This window comes from Ovis aries, chromosome 26 (assembly GCF_016772045.2).
Source record: "Ovis aries strain OAR_USU_Benz2616 breed Rambouillet chromosome 26, ARS-UI_Ramb_v3.0, whole genome shotgun sequence".
Classification (NCBI taxonomy): Eukaryota; Metazoa; Chordata; class Mammalia; order Artiodactyla; family Bovidae; genus Ovis; species Ovis aries.
In genome coordinates this window covers 12,998,625-13,013,244 of record NC_056079.1, presented here as the reverse complement: position 1 = coordinate 13,013,244, position 14,620 = coordinate 12,998,625, and positions in this window count along the sequence as shown.

The window sequence follows — 14,620 nt, the reverse complement described above, 5'->3', positions numbered from 1 at the left end:
GTCTACTTGAATTCACACTCCAGGATGTCTGCTTCTAGGTGAACAAGCACACTATGGTGGTTATCAGGGTCATTAAGACGTTTTCTGTACAGTTCTGTGTATTCTTCCCACCTCTTCTTAATATCTTCTGCTTCTGTTAGATCCATATCATTTTTGTCCTTTATTGAGCCCATCTTTGCATGAAATGTTCCCTTGGTATCTCTAATTTTCTTGAAGAGATCTCTATTCTTGCCCTTTCTGTTTTCCTCTATTTCTTTTCATTGTTTGCTCAAGCAGGCTTTCTTATCTCCCTGCTATTCTTTGGAACTCTGCATTTAGATGGGTATATTTTTCCTTTTTTCCTTTGCCTTTCACTTCTCTTTTTTTCTCAGCTATTTGGAAGGCCTCCTCAGACAACCCTATTTTTGCTTTTGTGGTTCTTGGGGATGGTTTTGATCACTGTCTCTTGTCCAGTGTTGTGAACCTCCATCCATAGCTCTTCTGGCTCTCTATCAGATCTACTCCCTTGAATCTATTTTTGTTGCCTCCACTGTATAGTCAGAAGGGATTTGATTTAGCTCATACCTGAATGGCCTAACTCCCTACTTTCTTCCACTGAAGTCTGAATTTTGCAATAAGGAGTTCATGATCGGAGACACAGTCAGCTTTCCGGTCTTGTTTTTGCCGACTAAGACCTTGGTGTGTGTACCCAGCCTCAGAATCCTCACCTGTAAATCGGAACTTATAAGAATACATCCTTTATAGGGCTGTTATGAGCATTAAGCACGGTAGGGAGAATACAGTGCTTTAATACAACATGCGTCCCAGAAATAAGCTCGGAGGACTTCATGTTGACTGTGAGCTTGTCGCCAGGGAGGTCATTTTAGAAGTTCTATTAACCGCCACTAGGGGGAGTGCTGGCCCAGTTTCTGCCTCGGGGTCCTGGGGGGTGGGGGTGGGGGGCACATTGTCCTCCCACAGAACGAATGACAACGAAGAGGAGCTTCGGGAGCAGAGGGTGGTGTTGGTGGATGGGATGCCCTGGAGATCCCAGGACACTTGCAGACCCAGCTGGCAGCGACTGAGGGACTCATCTTGCAGGCACGTGGAGGGCCAGCAGCCCCGCAGAGGAAGCCTCTTTTCTGGAGATGGGATTCCTCTGGGCTTTCTAAGCCTCTTCTGACCTGTTTCCCACACCTGAACGAGTAGGGTGCTCACAATGGACACCCAGAGACCACAGGACGTTGCAGTGACCTCAGTCTACAGGTTTGATTCGAAACGCGGGTTTCCGATGAAATATCTTTTCGGGTGAGGGTGTTTTGCAAGCTTTTGGCAGGAAGTACTGTGTTCTCTGGTGGATGATGCCAGACATTAGAATTTGGAGCTGCTGTCAACGCAGTGAATGCTCCAGGCATTTACCTCTGCCATCCTGAAACCCAGCTTCCTGCTCTCAGCTCTGTGATGCTGGGGCTGGGACTTGGCGGGCGAGAGCCATTTCTCCTCTGCAGGCCGACTCCTGCTGTTTCAGCCGAAAGGGTCAAGTTGGAGCAGGAGAGGGGACGGAGCTGAGAGCGGGACTCCTGTTCCTTGGCTGTTTACTGTTCCTGTCATTGCAGCTCCTCCTGGCCTGGTGGCAGCGGCTGGCTTCTGTTTCCATGCCCAGAACCGGCCTCATAGCGCTTTCTTGGAGGTACCCGCCAGCAGCATCAGAGGGCAGCTCAGAGGGCTGTGTCCCAGCTCTGTGGGGGAAGGCCCTCTTCCAAGGTTCTAGCTTTAAATGCACCCAGCCCTTCCCATTGTCCTCCTTGCACTGAGAGTAGTATCTGTTTTCTATTGTAATCATTTTTTTGTATGTTGATGTCCCAAGCTTTCTTGCTAAGTTGCTTCAGTGGTGTCTGACTCTCTGTGACCCCTTGGACTGTAGCCCGCCAGGCTCTTCTGTCCATGGGATTCTCCAGGCAAGAACACTGAATGGGTTGCCATGCCCTCCTCCAGGGAATCTTCCTGATCCAGGGATAGAACCCACTTCTCTTAAGTCTCCTGCATTGGCAGGCGGATGCTTTATCACAGGTGCCCTGGGAAGTACCCTCTCACCCCGCTTTTCTTCTCTTTCAGCGTTCCATTCCCTATGTGACCAGTTCCCTCTGTTGGAATAACTGTTCCACGGGAGCTGCTGTGGCTTTGACTTTTGTACATGGAAGCAGTTGACACCAGGGCTCCTGACTGAAGGTTAGAAGGAGGTGTCGGGCATGTGGAGGACTGCAAAAGCGATGAGTGGACAGACCAGAGGAGCTTCTGTGGGGAGTGAAGTGCCCACAGACAGGCTCTGTTTAGTTTTGTAATTCTGTCAGGAGGTAGAGAGTAAGTGGTGCAAATGCCCTAATTGGCATGCCAGGACCAATTTTAAAGACGGCACAACTCTATTTCCCAAAAATGATGATTATTTTTCACATGAAGGAAAAGATGAAAATAAGTAAAAGAAAGAAGAGGAAGAGATGGAGATGTATAACATCAGTATCAATTCAGTCGCTCAGTCGTGTCCGACTCTTTTCGACCCCATGGACTGCAGCTTACTCAGACTCAGGTCCATTGAGTTGGTGATGCCATCCAACCATTTCATCCTCTGTCATCCCCTTCTCCTTCTGCCCTCAATCTTTCCCAGCATCAGGGTCTTTTCAAATGAGTCAATTCTTCGCATCAGGTGGCCAAAGTATTGGAGTTTCAGCTTCAGCATCAGTCCTTCCAATGAATATTCAGGACTGATTTCCTTTAGGATGGACTGGTTGGATCTCCTTGCAGTCCAAGAGATTCTCAAGAGTCTTCTCCAACATCACAGTTCAAAAGCATCCATTCTTTGGCCTTCAGCTTTCTTTATAGTCCAACTCTCACATCCGTACATGACTACTGGAAAAACCATAGCTTTGACTAGAGAGACCTTTATTGGCAAAGTGATGTCTCTGCTTTTTAATATGCTGCTTAGGTTTGTCACAGCTCTTCTTCCAAGGAGCAAGCGTCTTTTAATTTCAAGGCTGCAGTCACCATCTGTAGTGATTTTGAGGCCCCCAAAATAAAGTCTGTCACTGTTTCCACTGTTTCCCCATCTATTTGCCATGAAGTGATGGGATGGGCAAAGTCAAATTTTGGGATACGTCCTGGCTCAGGATCACCTTTAAGAGAAAGAGAGTTTTAAGAAAGGGAGAGAGGGACTTCCCCGGTGGTCCAGGGGTTAAGAATCTGCTTTCCAGTTCAGGGAGGGTTGAATCCCTGGTCTGGGAACAAAGCCCTGGAAAGGCAAATATGAAGCCCTTGCACCATAACAGAAAGTCTTATGTGCTGCAGCTAAGACCCAATGCAACCAAATATATAATAAACAAAAATTTAAAAAACAGGGAGAGAGAGAAAAAGCAATTAGGGGTCATAGGCTCTGTGCAGGAGGCAGGTGGATGCTCAGGAGGGAAGTGGAGGCAGAGGGCAACACAGAGGCTCTGAATTGCTGAGAGGGAGAAGGAGGAGAAGGGCAAAGTTGGAGGAGGTCTGGATGTTGGGGAGGAAGACGCTAAGAACAACTTGACTTTGAAATTTTGCTAGGGTGTTACCCTCTCCTTCTGGATCTAATAGGTCTTTTTTTTTTTTTTAATAAAGTTTTTAAGAAGTCCAGATGTAAACTAATTTCCACCACACATTTCCTGCTGTGCCCCATCAGTATTCCTCCACGACCACATGGCACCAGGGAAGGTGGGATGGATCCTGCCTGCAGGCTTTCTGGGCTCTGCCCTGGGTGCTGGGCAGGCCATCTGCTTAAACAGTGCCTCTGAGGACAGTGGACTGGCTTTGGCTGGTGCACAGATGGCCTTCCCTTAAATGACACTTACTTGCTTCCTGTTCAGGGACATCCCGAAAGGGAAGCCAAGAAAGGAGAGCTAGTAGCTTTTCGTGTTAGTCCTGGGGGACCCTGTGCTCAGGAGCGGGGAGGTCAGGGCCTCGTGGGTCTACATCTTCTGGACCGAGTGCCCTTCAGCAGAGCCCAGAAATGCTCCATGTGTCGTGGAACAGCCAGGCTAATTGCAGTCATTTGGGCAAATTGATTACCACTTAGGCCTAAGTGCCAACTGCACAGTCATGATTCTGCCGATCATTATACGTGTGTCAGATGAAGCTGACTGCAAGGCTTTATTTGATGACAGCAATAAATTCTCCCCTATCTCAGGCTTTGTAAACTCAGCCTTCAGTCACATTGCTCACGTGGCTTGTCCTAGATGCCCGGGGAGGACCCGCGCAGAGGCTCGCTGAGTGACAGCCCCAGAGCCGTCCCTCCCTCTCCTGTTTGCCTGTGACCACGCTTCTTGACATCTCCTTGACATCAGGCAATGCCATAGCTTCCCAGGTGGTGCTAGTGGTAAGAACCTGCCTGCCAATGCAGGAGACATAAAAGACCCAGGTTCAATCCCTGGGTTGGGAAGATCCCCTGGAGAAGGAAATGGCAACCCACTCCAGTATTTATTCTTGCCTGGAGAATCCCGTGGACAGAGGAGCCTGGTGGGGTCCTGGCAGAGTCCACGGGCTCGCAGAGAGTCAGACACGACTGAAGTGACAGCGTGACATCAGATGATGCTAGCCTCCTTTGTGACATGGCTTCTCTTGGCCTGAGGATGGGGAATCTCAAGAATCCTTCCGTTTCTTTTTGTAAACTATTATTTCATTTTGGCTGTGCTGGGTCTTCATTGCTGCTTCATTCATTGGTTGGAGAGAGTGGAGGGTACTCTCTAGTTGTGGTGTGCAGGCGTCTCATTTCGGTGGCTTCTCTTGCTGCTGAGCACAGGTTCTGTGTGGCCCATGGGCTCAGCAGGCGTGGTTCCGGGACTCTCGAGTGTAGACTCTATAGTTGGGGTGCACGGGCTCAGTTGCTCCGTGGCTTATGGGATCTTCCCGGACCAGGGATCAAACCCATGTCTCCTGCATTGGCAGGTGAATTCTTTACCACTGAGCCAGCTGGGAAGCCCAAGAATACTTCCATTTCTTTCCAGCAGACCCCCAAAGTTGCTTCTGTCCTCTGCCAGGGTCTGTGTGTATACGTGTTGTGTTCAGTTGCTCAGTCATGTCCAACTCTTTGCGAACCCATGGACTACAACACGCTAGGCCTCCCTGTCCATCCGCAACTCCCAGAGCTTGCTCAAACTCAAGTCCATTGAGTTGGTGATGCCATCCAACCATCTCATCCTCTGTGATCCCCTTCTCCTTCTGTCTTCAATCTTTCCCAGCATCAGGGTCTTTTCCAATGAGTCAGCTCTTCACATCAGGTGGCCAAAGTATTGGAGTTTCAGCTTCAGCATCAGTCCTTCCAATGAATATTCAGGACTGATTTCCTTTAGGATGGACTGGTTGGATCTCCTTGCAGTCCAAGAGATTCTCAAGAGTCCTCCCCAACACTGCAGTTCAAAAGCATCAATTCTTCACCGCTTAGCTCTCTTTATGGTCCAGCTCTCACATCCATACATGACCTCTGGAAAAACCATAGCTTGGACTATATGGACCTTTGTCAGCATAGTGATGTCTTGCTTTTTAAAATGCTGTCTAGGTTTGTCATAGCTTTTCTTCCAAGGAGCAAGTGTCTTTTAATTTCTTGGCTGCAGTCACTGTCCACAGTGATTTTGGAGCCCAAGAAAATAAAGTCTGTCACTGTTTCCATTGTTTCCCCATCTATTTTCTATGAAGATGGGTCTGGATGCCGTTATCTTCATTTTTTGAATGTTGAGTTTTAAGCCAGCTTTTTCACTCTCTCCTTTCACCTTCATCAAGACGCTCTTTAGTTCCTCTTCACTTTCTGCCATAAGGGTGGCATCATCTGCATATCTGAGGTTATTGATGTTTCTCCCAGCAATCTTGATTCCAGCTTCTGTTTCCCTCCAGCCTGGCATTTTGCATAATGTACTCTGCATATAAGTTAAATAAGCAGGGTGACAATATACAGCCTTGACGAATATATACTCCTTTCCTTATTTTGAATCAGTCTGTTGTTCCATGTCTGGTTCTAAAAGTTGCTTCTTGACCTGCATACAAGTTTCTCAGGAGGCGGGTAAGCTGGTCTGGTATTCCCATCTCTTGAAGAATTTTTCACAGTTTGTTGTGATCCACACAGTCAAAGGCTTTAGTGTAGTCAGTGAAGCAGAAGTAGATGTTTTTCTGGAATTCTCTTACTTTTCCTATAATCCAACGGATGTTGGTAATTTGATCTCTGGTTTCTCTGCCTTTTCTAACTCCAGTTTGTACATCCAGACATTCTTGGTTTGTGAACTATTGAAGCCTAGCTTGGAGGATTTTGAGCATTACCTTGCTATTTTGTGAAATGAGTACAATTGTGTGGTTCTTTGAACATTTCTTGGGACTGGAATGAAAACTGACCTTTTCCAGTTTGTGGCCACTGCTGAGTTTTCCAAATTTTCTGGCCTATTGAGTTCAGCACTTTGACAGCATCATCTTTTAGGATTTGAAATAGCTCAACTGGAATTCTGTCACCTCCACTAGCTTTGTTGGTAGTGATGCTTCCTAAGGCCCACTCGACTTTGCATTCCAGGATGTCTGGCTCTAGGTGAGTGATCACACCATTGTGGTTATCCAGGTCATTAAGACCTAATATGTATAGTTCTGTGTAGTCTTGCCACTTCTTCTTAATATCTTCTGCTTCTGTTAGGTCCATACCATTTTGTCCTTTATTGAGCCCATCTTTGCATGAAATATTCCCTTGGTATCTCTAACTTTCTTGAAGAGATCTCTAGTCTTTCCCATTCTATTGTTTTCCTCTATTTCTTTCCATTGTTCACATAAGAAGGCTTTCTTATCTCTCCCTGCTATTCTTTGGAATTCTGCATTCAGATGGGTATATCTTTCCTTTTCTCCGTAGCCTTTCACTTCTCTTCTTTTCTCAGCTATGTGTAAGGTCTCCTGAGACAACCATTTTGCCTTTCGTTTCCTTGGGGATGGTTTTGATCACTGCCCCCTGATTTAGTTCATACCACAATGGCCTAGTGGTTTTTCCTGCTTACTTCCATTTAAGTCTGAATTTTGCAATAAGGAGTTTATGATCTTAGCCACAGTCAGCTCCAAGTCTTGTTTTTGCTGACTGTATAGAGCTTCTCCATCTTCAGCTGCAAAGAATATAATCAGTCTGATTTCACTATTGACCATCTGGTGATGTCCATGTGTAGAGTCGTCTCTTGTGTGGTTGGAAGAGGGTGTTTGCTATGCGGTGCATTCTCTTGGCAACACTCTGTTAGCCTTTGCCCTGCTTCATTTTGTTCTCCAAAGCCAAACTTGCCTGTTATCTCTTGACTTCCTACTTTTGTATCCAGTCCCCTATGATGCAAAGGACATCTTTTTTATTTTTATTTTTCGGTGTCAGTTAGGAGGTCAAGCCTAACAGTGTTGCCAAGAGAACATACTGGTCATGGCAATATTGTTCTTGACTGCACAGGACTTTCCTTTCTCCACCAGACACATCCAGAACTGGGTGTCATTTCTGCTTTGGCTCAGCCTCTTCATTCCTTCTGGAGCTATTTCTCTGTTCTTCTCCAGTGGCGTATCAGATACCTACTGACCTGGAGGGGTTCATCTTTCAGTGTCGTTAACTTTTTGCATTTTCATACTGTTCATGGGGCTCTCAAGCCAAGAATGCTGAAGTGGTTTGCCATTCCCTTCTCCAATGGACCATGTTTTGTCAGAACTCTCCACCATGACCCATCCATCTTGGGTGGCCCCACATGGCATCACTCATAGTTTCAATGAGTTAGACAAGGCTGTGGTCCACGTGATCAGTTTGGTTAGTTTTCTGTAATTGTGGTTTACATTCTGCCTGTCCTCTGATGGATGAGGATCAGATGCTTGTGAAACTTCCTGATCGGAGGGACTGGCTGTGGGAAAACCTAGATCTTCTTGCTCTGGTGGGCAAGGCATGTTGTATGTGTGTGTATGTGTGTGTGTGTGTGTGTGGGGGGGGTAGTTTTAATGCAACAAGTTAGGGACATTCTCCACTCCATCATGGTTTATCCTGGCCACCCAGACAATGGCCTCAATCAGTATTAGGTGTCGGAAGCGAGGCCTTCACGCAGAAAGTCTCCACATAACAAGTGAAGCATCTGTCGGCTCTGCAGACTGTGGATTTCCACTGCGCAGTCCAGGCCGGAACCCCGAGGCCAGAGCGGCCCCCGTGGAGGGCTGGGCGCCCGGAGCGTGAGGGGGGCTCTCCCTGGGGTTCCATCCCCTCCTGGGGAGCAGCAGCTTCTGGGAGGCTCCTGGCAGCTCCGTGGGGCTGGACCCCTTCTCCCTGGCAGGAGGGGCGTCTGCACTGAGCCCGGCCCGGGGCGCTCAGGAGGCACACCTTTCCCAGCTGGGGGGATCTTCCATCTCCCAAGGAGGTCCCTCCTTCTCTGCGGGGATTAGCCTTTCCCAGGACCCGGCTTGCAGCTCCACCTGGGGCCCAGCACAGAAATCCCCAACTCTGGGTTTCCTGGCAGCTAACAGGGTTGCTTTCGGCCCGTTTCTGGGGTCTGGTCGGGCACCCTTTCTGATTGGTTCTTTGCAGGAAGAGATAGGCAGCTCTGGCCCAAGGCAGCCCCGGCCCAAGGCAGCCCCTGTTGTGGGGTCAGTGAGCATGGACATTTCTGGTCAGTGTCCCGAGTGGTTGGGATCTGAGAGTTTTAAGAGTTTTCAGCGAGGTCGGTGTGGCTGAAAGCAGAGTGGATTCTCCCCTGGCACAAAGGGTGCCCCCGAAGCCATTTCCACCAGGGCTTCAGAGTGGGACCTTATTTGGCAAATAGAGTTCTTTGCAGATGTGACTGGATTAAGATGAGGCTGTACTAGAGTTGGGAGGGGCTGGCCCTCCGATGACTGGTGGTGTTATAAGCAGAGGAGAGAGAGGCCAGAGACCTGCAGGGTAAACTCTGTGTGACGCTGAGGCAGAGGAGGGACAAGGGACCCCAAGGGCCCCAAGGTGGCCGGCAGCCACCAGGAGCTGGAGGAAGCAGGGGTCCTCCCCGGGGGCCTTCAGAGGGCACGGCTCTGCCGAAACCTAGAATTCGACTTCTAGCTTCCAGAACCGGGATGTGATAAATGCCCGTTGTTTCAGCCACCCTGTCGGCCATACTGTGTTCCTGCAGTCTTAGGATTCAACACACCCTCCACCCCCCGCCCTGCCCTGTGTCTCTGTCCCCACCCGGTGCTGAAGCATGAACACCATCAGGCTTTCCCATAGGTCAAGGTGGCCAGGTTTAGCACAAACAAAACCAAACAGGATGCCCACTTAAATCTGACTTTCAGATCAACAACAAATACACCTTTTTAGTATATGTTCTTAATATTAAATGGGACATACCTTACATTGACAAATGATTCACTGCCAAACTGAAGTTCAGTCTTAATTGGGTGTCCTGCCCCTTATCTGACATTCCTAGCTCCCAGCCCTTTACTCCCAGAGGGCCTGCTCTGACCTGTGTGTGGGCCGGTCAGGGGGGCGGCTGGCAAGCCAGGCAGGGCAGCTCTAACCCTCGCGCCCCCCGCTCAGGGTTCCCTGAGCCCTGCCAGCAGCCTGCAGGCTGAACAGCCTCTCCACCAGCTGGGTGTGAGTCTGGGAGGCTTGGAAGAGACAGGAGGAGGCTCAGAGGGGAGCCTGCCGCCTGCCTGGGGGTGGATGTTTGCGGGGAGGAGGAGGGCCCCTCGTGGTTCCTGCTGCGCATCCATTTCTGCACTTCGATTTGTTCTATTTTAAGCTGTCTGCAGTTTCCCTCCTGGGGAAGGGAGAAGATAATGGGGAGGGGACAGGGGTGGGGTGTGTGGAGTGAATGAGGGGGACTCAGGAGCAGTCAGGAGGCCAGTTGGTGGGGCTGTGCAGGATTCGAAGGCAAAAGCGAGGAAAAGCGAGCTGGCAGGCAGCCTGGCCAGAGTGCAGGGCACCTGAACACCTGAACGGGGTTCCCTTTCCAGACGCCACACTGGGACGGTGGCTGTGGGCAGGATTCCAGAGGTGGTGGTAGTGTTCAGTTGTCAAGTTGTGTCTGACTCTTTGTGACCCCAGGACTACAGCATGCCAGCCTCCCTGTCCCTAACCATCTCCTAGAGTTTGCCCAAGTTGATGTCCATTGAACTGGTGATGCCATCCAACCATGTATATTCCGTATTATTCAGTATTTTTCTGTGTGTGATCACACATATTAACGCCCACTAATTTCCATCACCTTAGGGTGAACAGAGAGCCTGGGTGGAAAGAGGCTTCATTCTCAGCTCTTTCCTGAAGGTAAAGGGTCGGACCTCAGCAAAGGTGGCAGCCCCCTCCCCTCTGGGAAGGGAGCCCCCACCCCCTTTCCCTTTGGAGGTGCCTCCTAATGCAGCCTGGACAGAGAGATGTTGGAGGTTGTGTCTGGGTGAAAGTGTGAGTCACTCAGTTGTGTCTGACTCTTTGCGGATCCTGTGGACTGTATACCCCACTAGGCTCCTCTGTCCATGGGATTTCCCAGGCAGGAATACTGGAGTGGGTTGCTGTGCCCTTCTGCAGGGGATCTTCCTGACCCAGAGATTGAACCCGGGTCCCCTGCATTTCAGGCAGATTCTTTACCGTTTGAGCCTGTTGAAAGGTGTCTGGGTAATAACCTTAAAATCACCATGCTGCGCTTGGTCGTTCAGTTGTGTCCGACTCTTTGAGATGTTATGGTCTGCAGTCCACCAGGTTCCTCTGTCTCCTCTGTCCTTGGGCATTCTCTAGGCAAGAATCCTGCAGTGGGTTGCCATGCCCTCCTCCAGGGGATCTTCCCAAGCTGGGGATTGAACCCAGGTCCCCTGCATTGCAGTGGATTCTTTACTGACTGAACCACGAGGGAACCTATAGGCTTTTACCCAAAGTAAAAAAAAAATTGCTTTGTCTCTGTCACACAGGTGTGTACACAGACACACACACAGAGACACACAGCCCTTTTGGTCAGGGGAGCCTGAGAAGGATCTGCTTAGGGACAGAGGGCTGGGCCCATTTTAAAGATGGAGAAACTGAGGCACAGACACAGCAGGGGGTCTGGCAACTTAGGACCCTCTGGTTCTTGTCTGCTGCTCCAGGGCTCCCACCAGCTCTGCTGCCCCCATCCGCCCCCACCCCAGCCAGGGCCTCGCTGAGTCTGAAGACCGAGAACGCTAACTGGCGAGGCTGTAGAAAGAGCCTGGATTGCCGCGAGGCCTGCATCCTGTGATTTACAAGAGCATCTTAACAAGCCACAGAGGACTGGGGAGGGGCGGCCATCCCAGAGTCCAGAGCTCTGGCTCTGACCCGTTCACTCCTGCAGGGTGGCGGGGGTTTGGGGTTGGGAAACAGATGTATGAAACAGACCCTCCTCATCTGGACGGCTGGCAGTCTGCTGACGAGGTGAGGACTTGGGTTTTAGGACTCGTTTCTGAAGCAGCCACCAAAAATCCCCGTGGGTGTCAGAGCAGGAAGGGGGCGCTTGATAGAGGCCCAGAGGGGTGAAGCACTGTGTTTGGGAGCCATGAGGCTGCAGGTAGCATGCGGCTGCCTGCTCGGTTCCTGTGTGTGTGTGTGTGTGAGTGTGTGCATGAGTGTGTGCGTGAGTGTATGCGTGTGTGTGAGTGAGGTCTCATGCCTGGTGGGCACTGGTAGGGAGACCTGGGCCTCACTGCCCCCACCCTGATGGCGGGGGCCGCCCCGGGTCAGAACCAGCAGCTGAGTGCAGGTCTTTTCTTTGCCTAGTTCCGGCATCCGTCTGGCTTTTCACATGAAACTACATCCTCCGTCTTGGTCTTTATCTAAGGTGATCCTGTGGTTTTCACATGCCAGCTTTAATCGTCTTTCTCATTTCTGCGAGTGCTTGGGTAGGGAAAAGAAAGCGTTGCTTATGCGTTGGGTCCCCACAGGCCTCCAGGAATGACAGTGGGCTCCAGCCGAGGAGTGTTTCTGAAGCCAGGACACCAGTCCAGGCTGCTGGGTAAAAGCAGCGTCCATCAGCTCCTCTGGGGGGTACAATGTGGGACAAGAAGGTTGAACCCTAGGTCCTCCCCCTCAGCGGTCACTGTGGGGCCGGCAGGTGGGGGAGGTGGACGGTCCACCCTGGGGGCGGCCCAGCTCAGGCCTCAGCCGAAGGGCTGAGGGAGCCTGGCTCCCTCGGAAATAAAAACGCCACTCTGCATTTAAAGCATCTGTCCTTCTGGGAAATTCTTCAGAGCGACAGGACTGCTCAAACATGAAAAGTAAAAGGGAAACGATGTGATAGCTCAGAAACCACTGTTTTTGGGGGGCTGCAAAACTCAAACAGCCCGCGGACAATTCCTGGGAGGAAGGGCCTTATTTTGATCTGCGAAGCGAGAGGAACATTGTTTGACAAAGTTTCTGCTTGACGGGAAGGGAAATCTTACGGGAGCGATTTTTTGCGAGGACCGGGCCTCAGTGAGGTGGTGCGTGAAGCAGAAGTAATTGTTTTATGTGTGAAACTCCGTGCGTAGAGCAAAGATGGAAAAATAGAGGCTAATTGGAACTGGCCTCACCCGGGAGAGGGGTCGGGCTGGTGGTTTCTGGTCCCCAGGACGCGCGTGGGCGTCCCTCCTGGTCCTCGCCTGAGATGCCCATCACTAGGGGGCGCTAGAAACCTTCTCCAAAAGTACCTGGGAGGAAGCCATCACCCGGAGGGTGGTCCGGGAAGAGCCCCGGGGTCCCCAAGTCCTCCCTAACCTGGTCCCTCCTTGGGGTTTCAGGAGGAGGAGGAGGGGTCCTTGCTGAAGGGTCCTTGTCCATATGTTGAGGTGGCTTTCCATTCCTGCAGGACCAGAGCTCTGGTTTTGATGGGAAGGTAAAAGAGCAAGGGAAGGGTGCTGCGTCCCTGTGAGCCGGGCGGCCTGGACCAGCCTCTCCTGTTGCGTCGTCTCTGCCTCTGCTCTCTGTTCTGCGGTGGTGCGTGTCCACGCTTGTCCGCAGAGGATAAACAACCCCCACCCCCCGCCCCCCAACCCAGGGCCTCCTGCTCGCTCTTTCTTTTTGCTGTAGGGCCAAGACTAGAAATCATGCCATAGCTGAAGTGAGGAGATTTAAAAATCTGCTTGTTTATAACCTTTTGTAAGTAAGCAAGCTGGGGACAAAGAACTCTACTTTCCTGTGTGATATCCTGGGTTATTATTTAAAGTCCATCAGGTCTACGAAGGGAGACATATGGGTTTTCCTTCTAAGCCTTCCTTAGCCACGTGGCTCAGATGGTAAAGAATCTGCCTTCAATGCAGGAGACCCAGGTTCAACCCCCAGTTGGGAAGATCCCCCTGGAGAAGGGAATGGCAATGCACTTCTATATTCTTGCCTAGAGAATCCCATGGACAGAGGACCCTGGTGGGCTACATTCCATGGGGTCCCAGAGTTGGACATGACTGAGTGACTAACACTTTCTAAGCCTTAGAAAGATATCTCATTAGATACAGCCTAAGTGGTTGCAACCTAGACAGGTTCTACCAGGAGGTAAAGGGTAAATCCAGTGAAAGAGAGAGAGAGAAATGATGGGGAGAAGAAAAAAGAAGGGGAGGGGGAGGGGAGGAGGAGGAGAAGGAGAGAGAGAGAAATTGCCTTCCCTGGAAGAGCATCATGGATGAGTCCTGGGGATGGTTTTCCTGGTGTTCTGTGGAGCAGCTATTCTACAATCTCCCTCACATTCACTGTGGAGGAAAATTTGGGTAGGACTCTTTCTTCACCTCTGTGGTCGTTAATCACTTCTGTGATAGAACTCCAGGTCCACCAGAGCCTTTGGTGTGTTCCTTATATTCTCCACTGTTCCATTTTCAGCCTTTCACATCAGAGAATGAGTCATTTTCACTCCTTGGGTATTTCTGCTCCCCTCACGGCTCACTGATAAAGTTAACATGTGAAAATTTTACAGAATTCACTGTGACCCTGTGGATGGCTCATAAATCCTGTCAGTTCTAGGAAGCAAGTTAGGCTGGACAGAAAGAGCCATTGTGGGTGGAATTCAGGAATTCTCTGCACATGTGTAAAAAGAAGGCGATTTCCCTTCCCAGTGCAGGCTGAACGCTGTGGTTAGCGCCCAGCTCATGATTCACCTTAGGAGCAGGAAGGCTGAAATGTTCCTCCACCGCCTTGCCCCAGAAATCACAATTTATGCTTCTAATTTTTAATTTTCCTTAGCTTAGGTCCCAGAAGGATTTATTGAATTCGCTTTGTGGAACCCATTAACTCTAAACTGAATAATGATGTTACTCTAGGCTTACGATCCATTTATAGCAAATTCGCTACATACTAGACTCTAAGAATCTTCTATTCCTCTATGACGGAGTTTTAAGTCTGTGCATACATGAAAAGGTTTACTCACTTTACCTAAAAGTAATTCGTAATTAACTGACGTCAAGAGACCATGCTTGCAGAGGTGGTGAATAGCAAATAAGAACTCTGGCGAGAGAGGATGTTCATCATGTGGCTTAAATTACAAGGCAGGAAACGTGAATGGTTTATCACTGTGTCTTTGGGACTCTGGCTTAACTCTGTCCTTCAAGTGGGTAATAGTGACTTATAACTAATTTTTAATTTTTCATTGCCTTGGTAGGATAACCAAAGCTGAATTTATAAATCACTTAGGGAAAACTTGATAAAGAGTTTAACATGAGC